This window comes from Astatotilapia calliptera, chromosome 19 (assembly GCF_964374335.1).
Source record: "Astatotilapia calliptera chromosome 19, fAstCal68.1, whole genome shotgun sequence".
Taxonomy (NCBI): Eukaryota; Metazoa; Chordata; class Actinopteri; order Cichliformes; family Cichlidae; genus Astatotilapia; species Astatotilapia calliptera.
The window spans coordinates 8,956,277-8,979,848 of NC_137440.1; the positions used below are offsets into that span (position 1 = coordinate 8,956,277).

The following is a 23,572-nucleotide window of genomic DNA, read 5'->3' on the forward strand; positions in this document are numbered from 1 at the left end:
CTAGAAAAATGAAAAACGCGAGCCCCCGGTATGGGTATGGCCTACAAGTTTGAAAGTCGGTACACCTATATAACGTTCAGAGTCGAACAAAAAAGTCTATTATGGCAATGTCCTAAACCCAACAGGAAGTCCGCCATTTTGGATTGAAGGTGACATTTTGGCTCTGATTTTACTGTTTCCATGCCTTGTACTTTAACGAACTCCTCCTTGGGATTTGGTCCCATAAACTTCAAATTTGGTCAGTGTCAACTACACCCTTGTGCCATGTTAAATTGCGGAGCTTTTGAGTTTTCACAATACTATGAGGCCGTGGCGCCATGGCGAATTTCGATGACTCGCCATGAAAATCTTATTGCCTCTCATTTTGTCATACATTTTCTGACCTTGACCAAAGTGAACACATATGATAAGGCTCCGCCCCTGAACATATTTCAACTGCCATATTTGACACGAAGGACAGCGCCACCTAGTGGGAACAGGAAATGTCATGTTTTACACTTTGGGGTACAGTATAGTGATGGGTGACATCTGCAGCCTCAAATTTCTCCAGGAAAGCCTTAAGGAGTTGGTCTTGGGTTACAGTGAAAACTGTGAGTTTTCGCGAAAGGGTGTGACCCCAGCAGCATGGCGAACTTTGATGTCACGCCATGAAGAAACAAATTAGTATAACTCAATGAAATCCAGTCTGATCAGTACCAGACTTTACAGGCATGATGTCAGACCCGCCCTGAACAGATTGATGTGCCCATTGTCGGAAATACGGACAGCGCCACCTAGTGGCAACAGGAAATGTCATGGCTTTAATTTTGTTGTACTGATTTTCACAGGTTCATCGTGGCCACCTCAAAAGCGGTGAATATCCCCATCAGTCCCTCGTGATGCTTCAGTGCAAAAATTGTGAGTTTAAACTGAACGGCGCACCCTGGTGACAACGCTGTTCAACATGAAAGATGAAGTGGCTTTTGAGGGTCTTGGCAAGTTTATAGAGGCTTGAAATTTGGCACACACCTCCAAATGGATGAAGGCTTTGTTGGCATGTGATCATTTTCCTTGAATAGCGCAAAATGGCTCCACAGCGCCCCCTACAATATTTCAAAACATCAGCCCCTGCTCTGTGTTTCATCTATGAGTCTGACACTTGGTAAGCTTGTGTAAGATATCAAGATGTACAAAAAAGTCTCTTGGAGCAATATCCCAAATCCAACAGGAAGTCAGCCATTTTAAAATTAATGTGTAATTTTGATGACATTTTCCCCCCTTTTCAGGCCTCATACTTTGACGAACTCCTCCAAGGGATTTCATCATATTGAAGCATTCTTCAGTGTGTAGAATCTAAAGACCTTTGTGATGTTAAATTGCGAAGCTTTTTCCGTTCAGGGAAACGGGGTGGTCATGGCGGCACGTAGAGTTTCAATCACTCGCAAAAAGCAGTAATCTGCTGTCACTAAAAAACACAATGTCCAATCTCTCCCAAAGGTCGCAGGTGTGATGAGACTCGAGCTTGGAAATGTTTGTTATGCTATTTGTCAATAATGGTTAGAGCGCCACCTAGTGGGACGACTATAATCCTGGTTGAATAAGATGAAATGTTAGCTGGTGATTAAAAGCATGAAATCCATCAATGTGACATCACATCGGACGTGCCGGTTTGAGGTGTTGGCAGTGGCTCGACGTGCCGGGGGTGCGAGGGCCCTCATAACGCTGCTTGCAGCTTTAATTATTATTATTATTATTATTATTCCGGCAAATGAATCGGCCTTTTGAGGACCTAAACATGCTCGAAAACTCATGAAATTTTGCACACGCGTCAGGTCTGGTGAAAATTTACGTATTTTAATGTTCTCAGACATGGCCAGGGAAAATTAGCTCAGTAGCGCCACCTAGAAAAATGAAAAATGCGAGCCCCCGGTATGGGTATCACCTACATGTTTGAAAGTCGGTAGACCTATATAACGTTCAGAGTCGAACAAAAAAGTCTATTATGGCAATGTCCTAAACCCAACAGGAAGTCCGCCATTTTGGATTGAATGTGACATTTTGGCTCTGATTTTACCGTTTCCATGCCTCGAACTTTAACGAACTCCTCCTTGGGGTTTGATTTCATAACCTTCATATTTGGTCAGTGCCAACTACACCCTTATGCCATGTTAAATTGCGGAGCTTTTGAGTTTTCACAATACCATGAGGCCGTGGCGCCACGGCGAATTTCGATGACTCGCCATGAAAATCTTATTGCCTCTCATTCTGTCATACATTTTCTGACCTTGACCAAAGTGAACACATATGATAAGGCTCCACCCCTGAACATATTACAACTGCCATATTTTACATCAGGGACAGCGCCACCTAGTGGGAACAGGAAATGTCATGTTTTACACTTTGGGGTACAGTATTGTGATGGGTGACATCTGCAGCCTCAAATTTCTCCAGGAAAGCCTTAAGGAGTTGGTCTTGGGTTACAGTGAAAACTGTGACTTTTCGCGAAAGGGTGTGACCCCAGCAGCATGGCGAACTTTGATGTCACGCCATGAAGAAAGAAATTAGTATAACTCAATGAAATCCAGTCTGATCAGTACCAGACTTTACAGGCATGATGTCAGACCCACCCTGAACAGATTGATGTGCCCATTGTCGGAAATACGGACAGCGCCACCTAGTGGCAACAGGAAATGTCATGGCTTTAATTTTGTTGTACTGATTTTCACAGGTTCATCGTGGCCACCTCAAAAGCGGTGAATATCAAAATCAGTCCCTCGTGATGCTTCAGTGCAAAAATTGTGACTTTAAAGTGAACGGCGCACCCTGGTGGTAACGCGGTTCACCATGAAAGATGAAGTGGCTTTTGAGGGGCTTGGAAAGTTTATAGAGGCTTGAAATTTGGCACACACCTCCAAATGGATGTAGGCTTTGTTGTCATGTGATCATTTTCATTGAATAGCGCGAAATTGCTCCACAGCGCCCCCTACAAAATTTCAAAACAACAGCCCCTGCTCTGTGTTTCATCTATGAGTCTGAAACCTGGTAAACTTATGGAAAATATCAAGATGTACAAAAAAGTCTCTTGGAGCAATATCCCAAATCCAACAGGAAGTCAGCCATTTTAAAATTAATGTGCAATTTTGGCAACATTTTCCCCTCTTTCCAGGCACCGTTCTTTGACGAACTCCTCCAAGGGATTTCATCACATTGATGCGATCTCCTGTGTGTGGAATCTAAAGACCTTTGTGATGTTAAATTGTGAAGCTTTTTACATTCAGGGAAACGGGGTGGTCATGGCGGCACATAGAGTTTCAATCACTCGCCAAAAAGCAGTAATCTGCTGTCACTCAAAAACAAAATGTCCAATCTCTCCCAAAGCTCATAGGCGTGATGAGACTCGAGCTCGGAAATGTTTGTTATGCCATTTGTGCATAATGGTTAGAGCGCCACCTAGTGGAACGACTAACTAATCATAAATGAATGAGTTGAAATGTTAGCTGGTGGTTAAATGCATGAATTCCATCAATGTGACATCAGATCGGAGGTGCTGGTTTTAGGTGTTGGGCGTGGCTCGACGCGCCGGGGGTGCGAGGGCCCTCATAACGCTGCTTGCAGCTTTAATTATTATTATTATTATTATTATTCACCCCAAACAAGGGCCTTTTTGAGGGCCTAAACATGCTCAAAAACTCATGAAATTTTGCACACATGCCAGGTCTGGTGAAAAATTTTGTATTTTAATGGTTTTACTTATGAGCACTGGGAAATGGCTCTACAGCGCCACCTATGCCTTGTTAAATGCAGCCCTACGACCACATCGTTTCAGCTACATGTATGAAATTTGGCACACATGTGTATCATGCCAAGACGAACAAAAAAGTCTGTGGGCCCATTGACGCAAACCCAACAGGAAGTCCGCCATTTGGAAGAGAAGGTGACATTTTGGCTCTAATTTTGCCATTTCCATGCCTCGAACTTTAACGAACTCCTCCTTGGGATTTGGTCCTATAAACTTCAAATTTGGACAGTGTCAACTACACCCTTGTGCCATGTTAAATTGCGGAGCTTTTGAGTTTTCACAATACTATGAGGCCGTGGCGCCATGGCGAATTTCGATGACTCGCCATGAAAATCTTATTGCCTCTCATTTTGTCATACATGTTCTGATCTGGACCAAAGAGCACACATATGATAAGGCTCCACCCCTGAACATATTTCAACTGCCATATTTGACATCAAGGACAGCGCCACCTAGTGGGAACAGGAAATGTCATGTTTTACACTTTGGGGTACAGTATAGTGATGGGTGACATCTGCAGCCTCAAATTTCTCCAGGAAAGCCTTAAGGAGTTGGTCTTGGGTTACAGTGAAAACTGTGAGTTTTCGCGAAAGGGTGTGACCCCAGCAGCATGGCGAACTTTGATGTCACGCCATGAAGAAACAAATTAGTATAACTCAATGAAATCCAGTCTGATCAGTACCAGACTTTACAGGCATGATGTCAGACCCGCCCTGAACAGATTGATGTGCCCATTGTCGGAAATACGGACAGCGCCACCTAGTGGCAACAGGAAATGTCATGGCTTTAATTTTGTTGTACTGATTTTCACAGGTTCATCGTGGCCACCTCAAAAGCGGTGAATATCACCATCAGTCCCTCGTGATGCTTCAGTGCAAAAATTGTGACTTTAAACTGAACGGCGCACCCTGGTGGCAACGCGGTTCATCATGAAAGATGAAGTGGCTTTTGAGGGGCTTGGAAAGTATATAGAGGCTTGAAATTTGGCACACACCTCCAAATGGATGAAGGCTTTGTTGTCATGTGATCATTTTCATTGAATATCCCAAAATGGCTCCACAGCGCCCCCTACAAAATTTCAAAATCACAGCCCCAGCTCTGTGTTTCATCTATGAGTCTGAAACCTGGTAAGCTTATAGGAGATATAGAGATGTACAAAAAAGTCTCTTGGAGCAATATCCCAAATCCAACAGGAAGTCAGCCATTTTAAAATTAATGTGCAATTTTGGCAACATTTTCCCCTCTTTTCAGGCATCGTTCTTTGACGAACTCCTCCAAGGGATTTCATCAGATTGCACTATTCTTCAGTGTGTGGAATCCAAAGACCTTTGTGTTGTTAAATTGCGAAGCTTTTTACGTTCAGGGAAACGGGGTGGTTATGGCGGCACGTAGACTCTCAATCACTCGCCAAAACGCAGTAATCTGCTGTTACTCAAAAACACAATGTCCAATCTTACCCAAAGGTCGCAGGCATAATGAGAATCGAGTTCGGAAATGTTTGTTATGCCATTTGTACATAATGGTTAGAGCGCCACCTAGTGGAACGACTAACTAATCATGAATGAATGAGTTGAAATGTTAGCTGGTGGTTAAATGCATGAATTCCATCAATGTGACATCAGATCGGACGTGCTGGTTTCAGGTGTTGGGCATGGCTCGACACTGGGGGTGCGAGGGCCCTCATAACGCTGCTTGCAGCTTTAATTAGGGCCCGAGCACTGATAGTGCGAAGGCCCTATTGTATCTGCTCCGTTTCTTATTATTATTATTATTATTATTATTATTATTATTATTATTATTATTATTATTCAGGCGAAACAAGGGCCTTTTTGAGGGCCTAAACATGCTCAAAAACTCATGAAATTTTGCACACATGCCAGGTCTGGTGAAAAATTTTGTATTTTAATGGTTTTACATATGAGCACTGGGAAATGGCTCTAGAGCGCCACCTATGCCTTGTTAAATGCAGCCCTACGACCACATCGTTTGAGCTACATGTATGAAATTTGGCACACATGTGTATCATGCCAAGACGAACAAAAAAGTCAGTGGGCCCATTGATGCAAACCCAACAGGAAGTCCGCCATTTGGAAGAGAAGGTGACATTTTGGCTCTAATTTTGCCATTTCCATGCCTCGAACTTTAACGAACTCCTCCTTGGGATTTGGTTGTATAAGCTTCAAATTTGGACAGTGTCAACTACACCCTTGTGCCATGTTAAATTGCGGAGCTTTTGAGTTTTCACAATAGTATGAGGCCGTGGCGCCATGGCGAATTTTGATGACTCGCCATGAAAATCTTATTGCCTCTCATTCTGTCATACATGTTCCGATCTGGACCAAAGAGCACACATATGATAAGGCTCCACCCCTGAACATATTTCAACTGCCATATTTGACATCAAGGACAGCGCCACCTAGTGGGAACAGGAAATGTCATGTTTTACACTTTGGGGTACAGTATTGTGATGGGTGACATCTGCAGCCTCAAATTTCTCCAGGAAAGCCTTAAGGAGTTGGTCTTGGGTTACAGTGAAAACTGTGACTTTTCACGAAAGGGTGTGACCCCAGCAGCATGGCGAACTTTGATGTCACGCCATGAAGAAACAAATTAGTATAACTCAATGAAATCCAGTCTGATCAGTACCAGACTTTACAGGCATGATATCAGCCCCGCCCTGAAAAGATTGATATGCCCATTGTCGGAAATACGGACAGCGCCACCTAGTGGCAACAGGAAATGTCATGGCTTTAACTTTGTTGTACTGATTTTCACAGGTTGATCGTGGCCACCTCAAAAGCGGTGAATATCACCATCAGTCCCTCGTGATGCTTCAGTGCAAAAATTGTGACTTTAAACTGAACGGCGCACCCTGGTGGCAACGCGGTTCATCATGAAAGATGAAGTGGCTTTTGAGGGGCTTGGAAAGTTTATAGAGGCTTGAAATTTGGCACACACCTCCAAATGGATGAAGGCATTGTTGTTATGTAACCATTTTCCTTGAATAGCGCAAAATGGCTCCACAGCGCCCCCTACAATATTTCAAAACATCAGCCCCTGCTCTGTGTTTCATCTATGAGTCTGACACTTGGTAAGCTTGTGTAAGATATCAAGATGTACAAAAAAGTCTCTTGGAGCAATATCCCAAATCCAACAGGAAGTCAGCCATTTTAAAATTAATGTGTAATTTTGATGACATTTTCCCCCCTTTTCAGGCCTCATACTTTGACGAACTCCTCCAAGGGATTTCATCATATTGAAGCATTCTTCAGTGTGTAGAATCCAAAGACCTTTGTGATGTTAAATTGCGAAGCTTTTTCCGTTCAGGGAAACGGGGTGGTCATGGCGGCACGTAGAGTTTCAATCACTCGCAAAAAGCAGTAATCTGCTGTCACTAAAAAACACAATGTCCAATCTCTCCCAAAGGTCGCAGGTGTGATGAGACTCGAGCTTGGAAATGTTTGTTATGGTATTTGTCAATAATGGTTAGAGCGCCACCTAGTGGCATGACTATAATCCTGGTTGAATAAGATGAAATGTTAGCTGGTGATTAAAAGCATGAAATCCATCAATGTGACATCACATCGGACGTTCCGGTTTGAGGTGTTGGGCGTGGCTCGACGTGCCGGGGGTGCGAGGGCCCTCATAACGCTGCTTGCAGCTTTAATTAGGGCCCGAGCACTGAGAGTGCGAAGGCCCTATTGTATCTGCTCCGTTTCTTATTATTATTATTATTATTATTATTATTATTATTCAGGCGAAACAAGGGCCTTTTTGAGGGCCTAAACATGCTCAAAAACTCATGAAATTTTGCACACATGCCAGGTCTGGTGAAAAATTTTGTATTTTAATGGTTTTACATATGAGCACTGGGAAATGGCTCTACAGCGCCACCTATGCCTTGTTAAATGCAGCCCTACGACCACATCGTTTGAGCTACATGTATGAAATTTGGCACACATGTGTATCATGCCAAGACGAACAAAAAAGTCTGTGGGCCCATTGACGCAAACCCAACAGGAAGTCCGCCATTTGGAAGAGAAGGTGACATTTTGGCTCTAATTTTGCCATTTCCATGCCTCGAACTTTTGCGAACTCCTCCTTGGGGTTTCATTTCATAACCTTCAAATTTGGACAGTGTCAACTACACCCTTGTGCCATGTTAAATTGCGGAGCTTTTGAGTTTTCACAATACTATGAGGCCGTGGCGCCATGGCGAATTTCGATGACTCGCCATGAAAATCTTATTGCCTCTCATTTTGTCATAGAAGTTCTGACCTTGACCAAAGTGAACACATATGATAAGGCTCCACCCCTGAACATATTTCAACTGCCATATTTGACACCAGGGACAGCGCCACCTAGTGGGAACAGGAAATGTCATGTTTTACACTTTGGGGTACAGTATAGTGATGGGTGACATCTGCAGCCTCAAATTTCTCCAGGAAAGCCTTAAGGAGTTGGTCTTGGGTTACAGTGAAAACTGTGAGTTTTCGCGAAAGGGTGTGACCCCAGCAGCATGGCGAACTTTGATGTCACGCCATGAAGAAACAAATTAGTATAACTCAATGAAATCCAGTCTGATCAGTACCAGACTTTACAGGCATGATGTCAGACCCGCCCTGAACAGATTGATGTGCCCATTGTCGGAAATACGGACAGCGCCACCTAGTGGCAACAGGAAATGTCATGGCTTTAACTTTGTTGTACTGATTTTCACAGGTTGATCGTGGCCACCTCAAAAGCGGTGAATATCACCATCAGTCCCTCGTGATGCTTCAGTGCAAAAATTGTGAGTTTAAACTGAACGGCGCACCCTGGTGGCAACGCGGTTCATCATGAAAGATGAAGTGGCTTTTGAGGGGCTTGGAAAGTTTATAGAGGCTTGAAATTTGGCACACACCTCTAAATGGATGAAGGCATTGTTGTTATGTAACCATTTTCCTTGAATAGCGCAAAATGGCTCCACAGCGCCCCCTACAATATTTCAAAACATCAGCCCCTGCTCTGTGTTTCATCTATGAGTCTGACACTTGGTAAGCTTGTGTAAGATATCAAGATGTACAAAAAAGTCTCTTGGAGCAATATCCCAAATCCAACAGGAAGTCAGCCATTTTAAAATTTATGTGCAATTTTGATGACATTTTCCCCTCTTTTCAGGCCTCATACTTTGACGAACTCCTCCAAGGGATTTCATCATATTGAAGCATTCTTCAGTGTGTGGAATCCAAAGACCTTTGTGTTGTTAAATTGCGAAGCTTTTTACGTCCAGGGAAACGGGGTGGTTATGGCGGCACTTAGAGTTTGAATCACTCGCCAAAAAGCAGTAATCTGCTGTCACTCAAAAACACAATGTCCAATCTCTCCCAAACGTCTCAGGTGTGATGAGACTCGAGCTTGGAAGTGTTTGTTATGCCATTTGTACATAATGGTTAGAGCGCCACCTAGTGGAACGACTAACTAATCATGAATGAATGAGTTGAAATGTTAGCTGGTGGTTAAATGCATGAATTCCATCAATGTGACATCAGATCGGAGGTGCTGGTTTTAGGTGTTGGGCGTGGCTCGACGTGCCGGGGGTGCGAGGGCCCTCATAACGCTGCTTGCAGCTTTAATTAGGGCCCGAGCACCGAGAGTGCGAAGGCCCTATTGTATCTGCTCCGTTTCTTATTATTATTATTATTATTATTATTATTATTATTATTATTCAGGCGAAACAAGGGCCTTTTTGAGGGCCTAAACATGCTCAAAAACTCATGAAATTTTGCACACATGCCAGGTCTGGTGAAAAATTTTGTATTTTAATGGTTTTACATATGAGCACTGGGAAATGGCTCTACAGCGCCACCTATGCCTTGTTAAATGCAGCCCTACGACCACATCGTTTCAGCTACATGTATGAAATTTGGCACACATGTGTATCATGCCGAGTCGAACAAAAAAGTCTGTGGGCCCATTGATGCAAACCCAACAGGAAGTCCGCCATTTGGAAGAGAAGGTGACATTTTGGCTCTAATTTTGCCATTTCCATGCCTCGAACTTTTGCGAACTCCTCCTTGGGATTTGGTTGTATAAGCTTCATCTTTGGTCAGTGTCAACTACACACCTGGGCCATGTTAAATTGCGGAGCTTTTGAGTTTTCACAATACTATGAGGCCGTGGCGCCATGGCGAATTTCGATGACTCGCCATGAAAATCTTATTGCCTCTCATTTTGTCATACATTTTCTGACCTTGACCAAAGTGAACACATATGATAAGGCTCCACCCCTGAACATATTTCAACTGCCATATTTGACACCAGGGACAGCGCCACCTAGTGGGAACAGGAAATGTCATGTTTTACACTTTGGGGTACAGTATAGTGATGGGTGACACCTGCAGCCTCAAATTTCTCCAGGAAAGCCTTAAGGAGTTGGTCTTGGGTTACAGTGAAAACTGTGACTTTTCGCAAAAGGGTGTGACCCCAGCAGCATGGCGAACTTTGATGTCACGCCATGAAGAAACAAATTAGTATAACTCAATGAAATCCAGTCTGATCAGTACCAGACTTTACAGGCATGATGTCAGACCCGCCCTGAACAGATTGATGTGCCCATTGTCGGAAATACGGACAGCGCCACCTAGTGGCAACAGGAAATGTCATGGCTTTAATTTTGTTGTACTGATTTTCACAGGTTCATCCTGGCCACCTCAAAAGCGGTGAATATCACCATCAGTCCCTCGTGATGCTTCAGTGCAAAAATTGTGACTTTAAACTGAACGGCGCACCCTGGTGGCAACGCTGTTCACGATGAAAGATGAAGTGGCTTTTGAGGGTCTTGGCAAGTTTATAGAGGCTTGAAATTTGGCACACACCTCCAATGTGACGAAGGCTTTGTTGTTATGTGATCATTTTCATTGAATATCCCAAAATGGCTCCACAGCGCCCCCTACAATATTTCAAAACCACAGCCCCAGCTCTGTGTTTTATATATGAATCTGAAACCTGGTAGGCTTATAGGAGATATCAAGATGTACAAAAAAGTCTCTTGGAGCAATATCCCAAATCCAACAGGAACTCAGCCATTTTAAAATTAATGTGCAATTTTGGCGACATTTTCTCCTCTTTTCAGGCTTCATACTTTGACGAACTCCTCCAAGGGATTTCATCATATTGAAGCATTCTCCAGTGTGTGGAATCTAAAGACCTTTGTGATGTTAAATTGCGAAGCTTTTTACGTCCAGGGAAACGGGGTGGTTATGGCGGCACTTAGAGTTTGAATCACTCGCCAAAAAGCAGTAATCTGCTGTCACTCAAAAACACAATGTCCAATCTCTCCCAAACGTCTCGGGTGTGATGAGACTCGAGCTTGGAAGTGTTTGTTATGCCATTTGTCAGTAATGGTTAGAGCGCCACCTAGTGGGAGGACTATAATGATGATTGAATGAGATGAAATGTTAGCTGGTGGTTAAATGCATGAATTCCATCAATGTGACATCAGATCGGAGGTGCTGGTTGTAGGTGTTGGGCGTGGCTCGACGCGATGGGGTGCGAGGGCCCTCATAACGCTGCTTGCAGCTTTAATTATTATTATTATTATTCACCCCAAACAAGGGCCTTTTTGAGGGCCTAAACATGCTCAAAAACTCATGAAATTTTGCACACATGCCAGGTCTGGTGAAAAATTTTGTATTTTAATGGTTTTACATATGAGCACTGGGAAATGGCTCTAGAGCGCCACCTATGCCTTGTTAAATGCAGCCCTACGACCACATGGTTTGAGCTACATGTATGAAATTTGGCACACATGTGTATCATGCCAAGACGAACAAAAAAGTCTGTGGGCCCATTGACGCAAACCCAACAGGAAGTCCGCCATTTGGAAGAGAAGGTGACATTTTGGCTCTAATTTTGCCATTTCCATGCCTCGAACTTTTGCGAACTCCTCCTTGGGGTTTCATTTCATAACCTTCAAATTTGGACAGTGTCAACTACACCCTTGTGCCATGTTAAATTGCGGAGCTTTTGAGTTTTCACAATACTATGAGGCCGTGGCGCCATGGCGAATTTCGATGACTCGCCATGAAAATCTTATTGCCTCTCATTTTGTCATACATTTTCTGACCTTGACCAAAGTGAACACATATGATAAGGCTCCACCCCTAAACATATTTCAACTGCCATATTTGACATCAAGGACAGCGCCACCTAGTGGGAACAGGAAATGTCATGTTTTACACTTTGGGGTACAGTATAGTGATGGGTGACATCTGCAGCCTCAAATTTCTCCAGAAAAGCCTTAAGGAGTTGGTCTTGGGTTACAGTGAAAACTGTGACTTTTCGCAAAAGGGTGTGACCCCAGCAGCATGGCGAACTTTGATGTCACGCCATGAAGAAACAAATTAGTATAACTCAATGAAATCCAGTCTGATCAGTACCAGACTTTACAGGCATGATGTCAGACCCGCCCTGAACAGATTGATGTGCCCATTGTCGGGAATACGGACAGCGCCACCTAGTGGCAACAGGAAATGTCATGGCTTTAATTTTGTTGTACTGATTTTCACAGGTTCATCGTGGCCACCTCAAAAGCGGTGAATATCACCATCAGTCCCTTGTGATGCTTCAGTGCAAAAATTGTGACTTTAAACTGAACGGCGCACCCTGGTGGCAACGCGGTTCACCATGAAAGATGAAGTGGCTTTTGAGGGGCTTGGAAAGTTTAAAAAGTCTTGAAATTTGGCGCACACCTCCAATGTGGTTAAGGCTTTGTTGTTATGTGATCATTTTCATTGAATATCCCAAAATGGCTCCACAGCGCCCCCTACAAAATTTCAAAACCACAGCCCATGCTCTGTGTTCTATGTATGATTCTGAAACCTGGTAAGCTTATAGGAGATATCAAGATGTACAAAAAAGTCTCTTGGTGCAATATCCCAAATCCAACAGGAAGTCAGCCATTTTAAAATTAATGTGTAATTTTGGCAACATTTTCCCCTCTTTCCAGGCACCGTTCTTTGACGAACTCCTCCAAGGGATTTCATCATATTGAACCAATCTCCAGTGTGTGGAATCTAAAGACCTTTGTGATGTTAAATTGCGAAGCTTTTTACGTTCAGTGAAACGGGGTGGTTATGGCGGCACTTAGAGTTTGAATCACTCGCCAAAAAGCAGTAATCTGCTGTCACTCAAAAACACAATGTCCAATCTCTCCCAAAGCTCATAGGCGTGATGAGACTCGAGCTCGGAAATGTTTGTTATGCCATTTGTACATAATGGTTAGAGCGCCACCTAGTGGAACAACTAACCAATCATGAATGAATGAGTTGAAATGTTAGTTGGTGGTTAAATGCATGAATTCCATCAATGTGACATCAGATCGGACGTGCTGGTTTCAGGTGTTGGGCATGGCTCGACACGCCGGGGGTGCGAGGGCCCTCATAACGCTGCTTGCAGCTTTAATTCTATTTGTAACTTTACACAAGAGAAAGTTTGCTGTCACACTGTTTATAACAGGTTGGGTTTTGTCCTCTGAGTTGAGCCTTTGGTTGCAGTTTATTGAAGAATTTCCTCTGAAGTAGCTGTTGATGTAGATTTAAAGTCCTGTTTATATACAACACGTTCTCACTCCCAAAGCGTAACATTTTACGCTAGGTGACAAATCGTCACCATATTACGTTTTCGGCTACCCACCACGTTCCTAAATGACGACCTCGGAAAAAAGAGGAAATATGAGAACCGTCTGGACTGAATCTACACGTTTGCTCTTTTTCTTCAAATCGCTTAGTAGCACACTATTTAACATTATTAAAGTCCTGGTTAAGGTCAGGAATAAGGTTATGGTCAGGGCTAGGGATAAGGTTAGGTTTAGGGCTGGAATACAGGGCTGGAACGTCTATTACCGCGGGAGCGTCATTGCACTGGATTCCAGCCATAACCCGCCGCGTACCATAAGAACGCCGAAGGTCTCCTTTCGCGTTCCTCAGGAACGCCGCGGGACGTGACAAAACGTCGACATGTTACGCCTCGGGAGTGAGAACGGGCTGTTATATATAGAAATGTGCTTTAGTTCACGTTTTTTTACATGTCTGCCTCAGTGGATCAATAGAAGGTCTGGCACAGGAAACTGGATGTTGAAAGAAGGGTAGGAGTGTATATACACTACCAGTCAAAAGTTATGGTAGTCATGCTAGTTCAGTGTGATTCAATTTTGCATAAATCTCCAACAGTGTCATCAGCAAAGAACTTGACACCATCACACCTCCTCCATGCTTCACAGTGGGTACCATGCATGTAGAGACCATCCGTTCACCTTTTCTGTGTCACACAAATACGTTGCAGGTGGACCCAAAGATCTCAAGTTTGGACTCATCAGACCAAAGCACAGATTTCCACTGGTCTAATGTTCATTCCTTGTGTTTCGTGACCCAAACAAATCTCTTCTGTTTGTTGCTTTTCCTTAGTGCTGTTTTCCAGAGGTGGGTTGAGTATCCAAAAATTGTACTCAAGGAAGAGTAGAATTACTTTACAATATTATTACTCAAGTAAAAGTGAAAAGTAGTCATTCAAAAAATTACTCACGTAAGAGTAAAAAAGTAGTTGGTGAAAAGACTACTCAAGTACTGAGTAACTGGTTGTAAGGTCTGATATATTTTTTACTTTTTAAAAATAAAAGCTATTATAAAAACAAAAATAAGTAAATATACAAATTTTAGTATTTTCAAACAGAATATATCTAAACACATTAAAAAATTAAGGCACAGGAGTCTCGCACAGTCTTTCACAAGCTCCAGATGCAGGAAGAGCTGTATTGATTTTGATTGACAGCTTCCTGATGTGAGGAAAGCTATGCAATAGATCAGGGGTCGGCAACCCTAAAATAGCTGATCTGCACTTTGCCAACATAAAGCTCCATAAAGTTGTTCTATATAGTCTGTAACTGTTGATATAGAGCATTAATAAATTTATTATTAATGCAATGGTTCATGTGGCACATTGACTTCTGAGGAAATTTTACCTCTCCAACTCCCCAGCTTCTGACTTTCCTGATCCCATGGACCCAAAGAAGTCATCTTCGTCCGATAGGCCGCTATTTGTGCTGGCCTCATCCAGCTCTGTGTCTAGGTGATATATGAAGTTGAGACCTGTGGAAAGATATACGGTTTTCAAAAGAATCATGTCTGGGCATTATAGTCCTGTATAAACTGCCAAGCTGTCTATACAGCAGATGATTGCCGTGAAAGTTTTATTCACACTGGACATGGTTTTTTTACTAAATCTGTTGAAAAACGACATCTTGTCATTTATATCCCGCACAAACACTATGCAATGAATTCCAGATTAAGTTCAGAATAAGAACGTATGCAAGGCAAGAGAACGCAAACAGCTCGGTCTGCGTGGCTGAAAAAAGAGGAAACGTGCCCCTTCCAACCCCAGGAGAGGGAGACGCAAGAAGCTAGCCGCCTAGGCTGTTTAAACTAAACAAGCTACTATTTCACATAATAAACCCCGTCAACCGCAGTATTGCCTTCTGATTTAACAGTTAAAGCAGCAGAGACGAGCTGTGTTTACATGTGCGTGGAACTCTAGCTTCATTAACCAGGTTAGCTGTTAGCTTATGGCTCACGCTAGCTAACCAGCGAGAGGTTAAAAGGATAACCGAAGCTGCGGACACAACATCCACAAACTTATCTCACTACTGTGTAGCGCCGAAAATATGATGTGATTCTGGTTTAATCAAACTGAGGGCAGGAGGAAAACCGCTCCAATCCTCAAGGCCAGGGGCGGAGCGGGGGGGTGGCTTACGGGGCTTAAGCCCGGGTTGTTTTGTCAGAAGCCCGGGGTATTTTGGAGTGTAATTTTTTCATAGTTAGATGCCTGGCTGACAACTGTATAAAACAAAAAGTACACACAATATTCGAAGCACATAGTGCACACTGTGGGAATTTACGACTGTGCGTGAATCCCCCCCTGATATTGGTATGATCCAAGCTCAGGCACTAAGCGACTGAGCGAGGGGGCGGGGCAGCTGCTGCCCGTGAGTGCGCTGTTGGAGAGACGGAGCCAGCCATACTAAGGAGAGCTTAAGTTTGACCAGGTACCAAAGCAAATCATTCGTACCGTACAAATAATGTAAATATGACGGTGCATCACGAAAGATTGATATCAAACTGATCACTTGACCAATATTACGTTACTCGCTCTTCAAGTGAATCAACAAATGGCAAAATGAAAAGCCGAACAAATGCTATTTTTTTTTAGAGAGTCTTAGCTTACGTGTGTTTATTTCATATTTTCAGTTCTTACCCTCCCCGACTAAATCGGTTTCAGTTATGTACTGAAACATAAGAATGGACATTCGAGGGTTCTTTCAAAGAAAAAACTCAGGTAAATGTTATTTTATATATTATGCTTTGTATGTTGTTCAGTATATTTCTATGCAAATCAAGAGGGATTTCAGTACACAGCAGGATATTCACATTTGTAACCAGATATTTACATACACTTTAGGGAGAAAACATAAAACATTTTTACTGTACAACATCAATTTAGAGTAAATTTTTGTTTTAGATAAATATTGAAATATATTTTGAATTAGTTAAATTTCAGAATAAAGAGAGACAGAGCTATTTTTATCACTTTCATCAAATTTAGGAGTACATGTACACTAAATTTATTGTTAATTAATAAGAAAACTCCAGACGATTCCATTCTGAGCTGAAGAAGCTTCTGATAGGTTAGTAGAGTCCATGTGAGTAAACTGGTGGCACAGCTGTGGATGCATATAAGGCAAAACACAGAGCCTGTTTCTGTGACATGGGAAAATCAAGAGATATCAACCAAAACACCAGGAAAAGAACTGTGGAGCTCCATAAATGTGGCTCAAGTTTGAATACAATTTGGTGCCATTTGCAATTAAGAAATACAGATAGTTTCTCTCTTTACTCTTAAAGTTAACAAATATGTTTTTATATTTATCAATCTAAAAAAATAAACATTTAGTCTGATTTGATGTTACAATTAAAAAAGTGTTTTTATCTGAAGAGTAAATATCTGGTTTCAACTGTATATTTGATGATTGTCAGCACAAAGAGGGAGAGAGAGGAGAACGAGGACAGAACAGATGAACAAGAGCAGGTGAGACACACATGTTAGTCAAATGGTTGTTTACCAAAAGTATCACCGTATCATAGGTCCTCATGTATCTCGTACCTAGTGTTTCTTTTTAGGTTTGTTATTTTTCAAATTCTGTATTCATTAAGTTCTGCAGGCTTGTTTGCACAACAAGGCTAAATAATTATATAAACTTTTCTCAATCTAAATAGTGGACTTTGGTAGAATTAAAAAATAAGTGTAGTGCAGGTCTATGATGATTTTTAGTGCTATCATCTAGTTCTGATTCTGGTTCTGTCTTGGTTAAGTCCTCAGTAGTCCTGATTTTGAACTGTTGTAGTCCTGTTTTAATTCTGGATCAGTTCTGGGTCTGGTTGAATTGGGGTTTAGTCCTCGTGTCTTGATACAGCCCTGACCTTGTTCTGCCTTGCTGCTTAATTAAAAAACTAGTTTAAGGTGTCCTGCACATGTGATATATATTTTTCCCTATATGAAGTCATTCTTTTTTGAACAGAGCCTATTAATCTTTCAGTCATTTCTACACCCCCCCCCCCCCCCCCAAAAAAAAAAAAAAAAAAAAAATCCCACATGCATACTATTTGGGCTAAGCCCCGGGTGTTTCAAATGTCTGGCTCCGCCTCTGCTCAAGGCCCAATGTTCTAAAACTATTAAACATTAGTGATGTGTCGGTCGCGAACGAAACAGCTCTAAGAGCCGGGTCTTTGAAGTGAACGACACGAGCCGGCTCCTTATCGCTAGCCGTGTTCTTTTTCTTTTCCTTTTCTTTCTCTCACCCTTTCTCTCGCACTTTTTCCGCTTCACTCTGCATGCGAGCCTTGTGCTTTGCGCTGGGCAGAGGGGGGAGGGGCAGTAGTTACACTCACAGTAGCACAGGAACAGAGCTGGAGGGAGAGAGAGAGAAAGAGAGTCAGGGACAACAACGTCACATTAGAAAGGTCTAGTAATCATCCACAACTATTTTTAGTTGAGGATGATAAAGGATTCAGAAAGTTTATTCATGCAGGCTCATATGACAGAGAATGTACATCTTTTTGTTTTCATATTTTAATTTATATTTAATTGTGTTGTGGTTTGCAGTGTTTTGTGTTGTTTCACTTTAAATTTGTTTAAAAGGAAAAATTTAAATAGTTAAAAGTTGAAATGTGAATATTTGTTTTTTGTATTATATGATTTATTTATTAAATTTCACGTGGAGTGAATAAATAAAAGTATATTTACGTTACCCCTAGAGACAAAGCACGTACAAACTCCAAAAAAGCGTACAAACTCCAAAACACGTAAAAACTCTGAAGCACGTACAAACTCCAAAACACGTACAAACTCCAAAACACGTAAAAACTCTGAAGCACGTACAAACTCCAAAACACGTACAAACTCCAAAACACGTAAAAACTCCAAAACACGTAAAAACATCAAAACACGTAAAAACTCAGAAGCACGTAAAAACTCCAAAACACGTACAAAAGACGACAGAAGTGCTCCAGGATGCTAGGGGCAGTGTTGAGTAGGGCTGGGTATTGTCACTGATTTCTAGAATCGATTCAATTCACAAGGTCCCGAATCGATTCGATTCAATTTAATTCGATTTGAATCTGGGAAATTTTGACAGTCAGAAATATTATAATTCAGATCAGTACATTTACATATTTTTGTATCTGTAAAAAGGAAGCTGACACACGCAAGACTTTATCAAAGGTGTAAGTGTCAAGTGACTCGATCAATTTAAAAAGAGCCAATTTAAAATCCAATTAGTTTTCTAGGATTCAAGCAAACTACATTCAACCCGGAGGGAGCTCTAGCTGCAGTTTGGTAAAGATATTTTATTTATTTATTTATTTTTTATAGAAAGAGGGGCAATACATATTAATGAACATTTTAACAAATGTAAATATGCCAGATTATAGCCTTGGGCTAATTTCCATCTGCAGACCCTCTGGCAGGTTGGTGTTAAACACAAGTTAGTAAAAACATACAGAGACACTATTTACAGGTCATGTGACAAGGACAAAAACAGTGATCACATTATACTAGAACAAACAATGACAAGGAGAGTGGACACAGAGGACAGTATAGATAACAATAACGGAAACACATCAATTATATTGCACAAACCCCAGTATTGTACATGCCCTGACCATCGTGAGATTGCGTTCACCCATTGCACTAACAGTTGTTTCCCTTTTTGTAATACACTAACTCTTTTTCCCGTCCAATATAAAACATGATTATTAAACATGATTACATGTTTGTGTGTAGTAAGTAAGTAAGTAAGTAAGTAAAATTTATTTATATAGCACTTTTTAAGACAAAAACGCTGTTACAAAGTGCTTCACATAAAAACATGTCAAACGAACAATATTAGAAGAAATATAAAAGCATATCAAACAAGCAATAGTACAATATAAATATAAAATAAGACAACATATTACCCAAATGCCTGTCTAAACAGATGAGTTTTAAGCTGTTTTTTAAAAGAGGCCACCGTGTCGATGGTCCGTAGTGAGGAGGGTAAACCGTTCCACAGTATTGGAGCCAGGGTTTGAAAAGCGTGATCCCCCTTTGTTTTCAGACGAGTCCGTGGAATAGATAGACGACCACTATCAGTGGATCTAAGAGTTTGCTTTGGAGAATAGGGTTTGAGAAGCTCCGAGATATAGATGGGGGCCTCACCTTGTAGAGACATAAACGTAAAGGTGAGGATTTTAAACTTATATCTAAGTGTCCCTCAGGCTGTGTGTCCCTCAGCCGCCCTTTTAAGTGACTCTTAAAGATGGGTAGACTTGTACTTTCCCTCACTGACAGTGGAAGACTATTCCAGAAGCTCACTCCCTGATATGACAGAGCATTCTGTGAAAAGGTGGTCCGTCTGAATGCCAGTTCACAATCACCTCTAACAGTGGCTCGAGTCAGTCGAGACCCGGCAACACTGCTAGACTTTTGTTTAATAAAATCACTCATTGGTGGAGGCGCCAGACCATGTATAACTTTGTATATTAGACAGGCAGATTTAAATAATTTGAAATTAGTAAAATTTAAAAACTTGTATTTTTCTAAAATTTGACAATGGTGATATGAAAAAGGTTTTTTATCTAATATTTTCAATGCTCTTTTGTAGCATACTTCAATTGGCCCAATAGCAGCAGAGCTCATATAGGACCAACTTGTAATACAATATTCAATATGAGCCAGTATCATAGAATGCAGGAATGTAATCGCTGCTGTGTCTGTTAATGATGTGCGGATATGTCTAAAGTTCTGTATATTAACATTTACAGTTTTCACTACTTTTTTAATGTGTTTTTTAAAGGATAATTTAGAGTCTAGTAGCACTCCCAAATACTTAAATTCCTCAACATTAATTAATTCTTGTGCACCCAAGCAGACTTTTACTGCAGCCACGGTTGTTTTAGGTTTACTAAAAAACATTGATACGGTCTTTTTAAAATTAAGGCACAAGCATGAGTCATTCAGCCATATTAACTTGAATATTCCGGGCAGTATTTTTATTCCCGACATTAATGGTATTAGTGCCACCAAAGGAATTGTTTACTATGCTCACAACCGCATTTTGCTGTGAAATGGCAGGTTGCCCTTGGTTTGAATCTTCTGTGTCTGAGTCATCTGGGCTCCCCATACAGCACTCACACAAGCACACAAACAGATTTTTGCAATTTTGATTGTTTGGCCTAGATTCAGGTTCAGGAGCTGGGTCCTGTTGTTGGTGATGGTGTGTCTGTGACAGTTGATGGTTTATTGGCCATCAACTGGCCATCAACTTTGCATTTTTGATTATTGAATCTAGATTCCAGTTCAGGTGGTGTCTCCTGTGTTGGGTTGGTGACAGTTGATGGTTTATTGGCCATTGCGTTTTAATATCTATTTGCAGATAATTTGTTTTCTCTTGCTTGTAAAAATATACATAGCACAATGTAAACAGAACAAGTAGGATAAATAATAAATAAACAAGAGCAATAAAAAACATAACTACATGTCAAATATTCATTAAAGTTTTTTAATATGAAAAAAATGAAGTGACTTGTAAAGCAATAGTGAAGTTTCTGTTCTGACCTCCATGAACTGTTCCATGACAGAAAAAAACACTTTGGTCTCACCTGTCCAAATGATAGTGTTCCAGAAGTTTTGTAGTTTGTTCCCATTAAACCTTACAAAGCTTTGTTTGTTTTTTAGAACAGAAATAAAACAAATCTGGAACACAAATGATGACATTTAGAGAAATATTACAGATAAAGTAAATAGCAGTTTTTATTATTATTTTGCCTTAGTAAAATGTTGAAAAAGTATTAATTTAACAAGCTCCTCCTGCTAGGCATGACTGCAAAATGTAATTACTTATTTAATTATATTTTACATAATTACTTATTTTCTTGAAAAAAAAAAAACATATTAGAGATGACATTTCCTGTTACACCAGTTTAAAACTTTTTGATATGAAATTTTTCTTAACAAAGTTACAAAGTGCTTGAAAAAATAGAAATACTACAAATGTAAACAGAGTAGAATAAAAACTAATAAATAAACGAGAGCAATAAAAACCATAACTACATGTCAAACATTCATAAAAACCCTTTAAGAGTATTCAGAAGCGACTTGTGAGACAATAAAAAGTTTCTATTCTGACCTCAAGAGCTGTTCCATGGAGTGACAGAAAAGAAAAAAGAACACACTGAAATTGTTGTGCGGAAACATAGTACAGTGCTTATTAGCAGTATCATTATAAAACACTACACTTGATTATTAGTAAGTAGAAGTAAAATGACTGGTCTTTGGTTAAAAATGCAGCTACTGAAAATTTTAGCTTATGCATCTTTGTCTCCCCCTGCTGACAAGAGGAAGAATCTTTTTGGCCTGTGACCTCTAAGCATACTGCAGCGTTTTGTGTGTACTGCTGCCACATTACTCCTGAAGTGAAGAAGAGAGTTGCTTAAAATACTAGTTTTAAGATTTGCATCTAATTTCTTTCTCACTTCTCCTCCAGACTGCACCTGGTCTGCATCTGGTAAAAACATAGCAACAGCCAAACCAGTTGGGTTTTCGGACTCCTTTTATGGTAAAGTTCCTTGGAGGGAAGTTACCAAGTGTTATGAAGGAGCAGGAGTGTGGTATGAGTTTGAAGAATCTGTTGATTTTAAACATTTACAGTTGTGTGGGGATTTTCTAAATATATGTATATTAATGTTCCCATTGTTTAACTATTATATTATAATTAGAAATTTAAATGGCAGATTTAACACTACTATAAACAACCTATGTTTACTCTTAATTTGATATTTCATTGTTGTTTCAGACAGTGGGAGGAGCCTCTCACTATATAATCAGGAGCTGCATCTCCTCTCCAGAGCTAGCCTGGGCCAGGTTATGATTGTGAACAGACTATAGTGGCCAGTGTTGGTCAAGTTACTTGAAAAAAGTAATCAGTAACTAATTACCGATTACTTCTTCCAAAAAGTAATCCCGTTACTTTACTGATTACTTATTTTCAAAATTAATTAATTACTTAGTTACTTTTTAAAAACGATTTACAACCTGAATAGGTGATAAAGCGATAGATCTTTCAGCCCAATTCTACTTTTTCTGCATAATCCATCATACAAAATGTAATCAAATGGAAAAGTCTCTTTTTAAAACTTGTTTTATTAGTTTTAATGTTTTAGCTTTATGCATCAAGCAAAAATTTAATTATATGCAACATTCTCTGACTGGAAGAAATTAATTTAATATTTAAACCTATTTTCTGCACATTCCAGCACATAAAATAAAATATTTTTTGTGTTTACACTCAGTCTTTCAAATAGATGCAAGTAAAACACAGCAGAAAATAAATGACATCAAAGACTAGTGGTCCTGTTGCTCTATTTTCACCTGTAAAGCAGGAGTGGGGTAGGCGGAGGTTTACCCTGGTGCAGGTGTGCCGCAGCGGTCAGTGGAAGAATCCGCGAGTTTCTCTGTGAATTTCCCATTACGTGGTAGTGCACTCTGTGCTTGCTTGGAAGTTTAGGGGGTTTTTAGGGGGTTTTTTAAAAAGAAGTTTTCTTCCCACGCACAACGGACGCTAATGTTTTTGTTACTTTTTATGGAAGTAAGGTCAGTACTTCCATGCTTTAAACGCTGCACGCTCATACTCTCTCCACACTCGATATATGATCCATTGTTGATCTGCAGACAGCTGTTGTCACCAACATTGCACTCGCTTACGTTCACTGTCATGAGACATTCTCGCAAAAAAATCACGGTTTTAGTAACGCAGTAACGCAGCGTTCCTACGGGAAAGTAACGGTAATCTAATTACCGTTTTTGCAATAGTAATCCCTTACTTTACTCGTTACCTGAAAAAAGTAATCCGATTACAGTAACGCATTACTGCCCATCTCTGATAGTGGCTTTATTGTCAGGGGCCCCATTAAAGGGGGTTTCACCCAGTGCAAAACTGTTTTTTGAGTAGTTCAGTTTAGTTCAGGATTGTCTTGAAGTTGCAGATGTGTTTTCCGCGTTTTGTTTCCTTGTAAAGCTTTTCTAGTTTCATTTTTCATTAGTTGGCTCAACCACAGTTGTGAAGAAAGGAATAAATCAATGGGCTGTCAACCAACATTTTTTTTCTGCCTCTGACTCAGACAACCTTCACAGCCTCTAATTTATTTTCTCCATGGTAGGTCAGAGGTC

General features: G+C 40.8%; 1 long non-coding RNA gene across 1 annotated transcript in view; it reads right to left on the reverse strand.

Annotated features, from left to right (window-relative positions):
• The window catches only part of LOC145422385 (uncharacterized), a 108,773-nt gene extending 89,755 nt beyond the window's left edge, over nt 1–19,018 (reverse strand). The window contains exons 1-2 of the long non-coding RNA XR_013903670.1: nt 17,668–19,018; nt 14,778–14,904 (exon numbers count right to left, since the gene is read on the reverse strand). This is a non-coding gene — a long non-coding RNA (uncharacterized LOC145422385). The remainder of the gene's footprint in view (nt 1–14,777; nt 14,905–17,667) is intronic.
• Between the last annotated feature and the right edge of the window lie 4,554 nt (nt 19,019–23,572).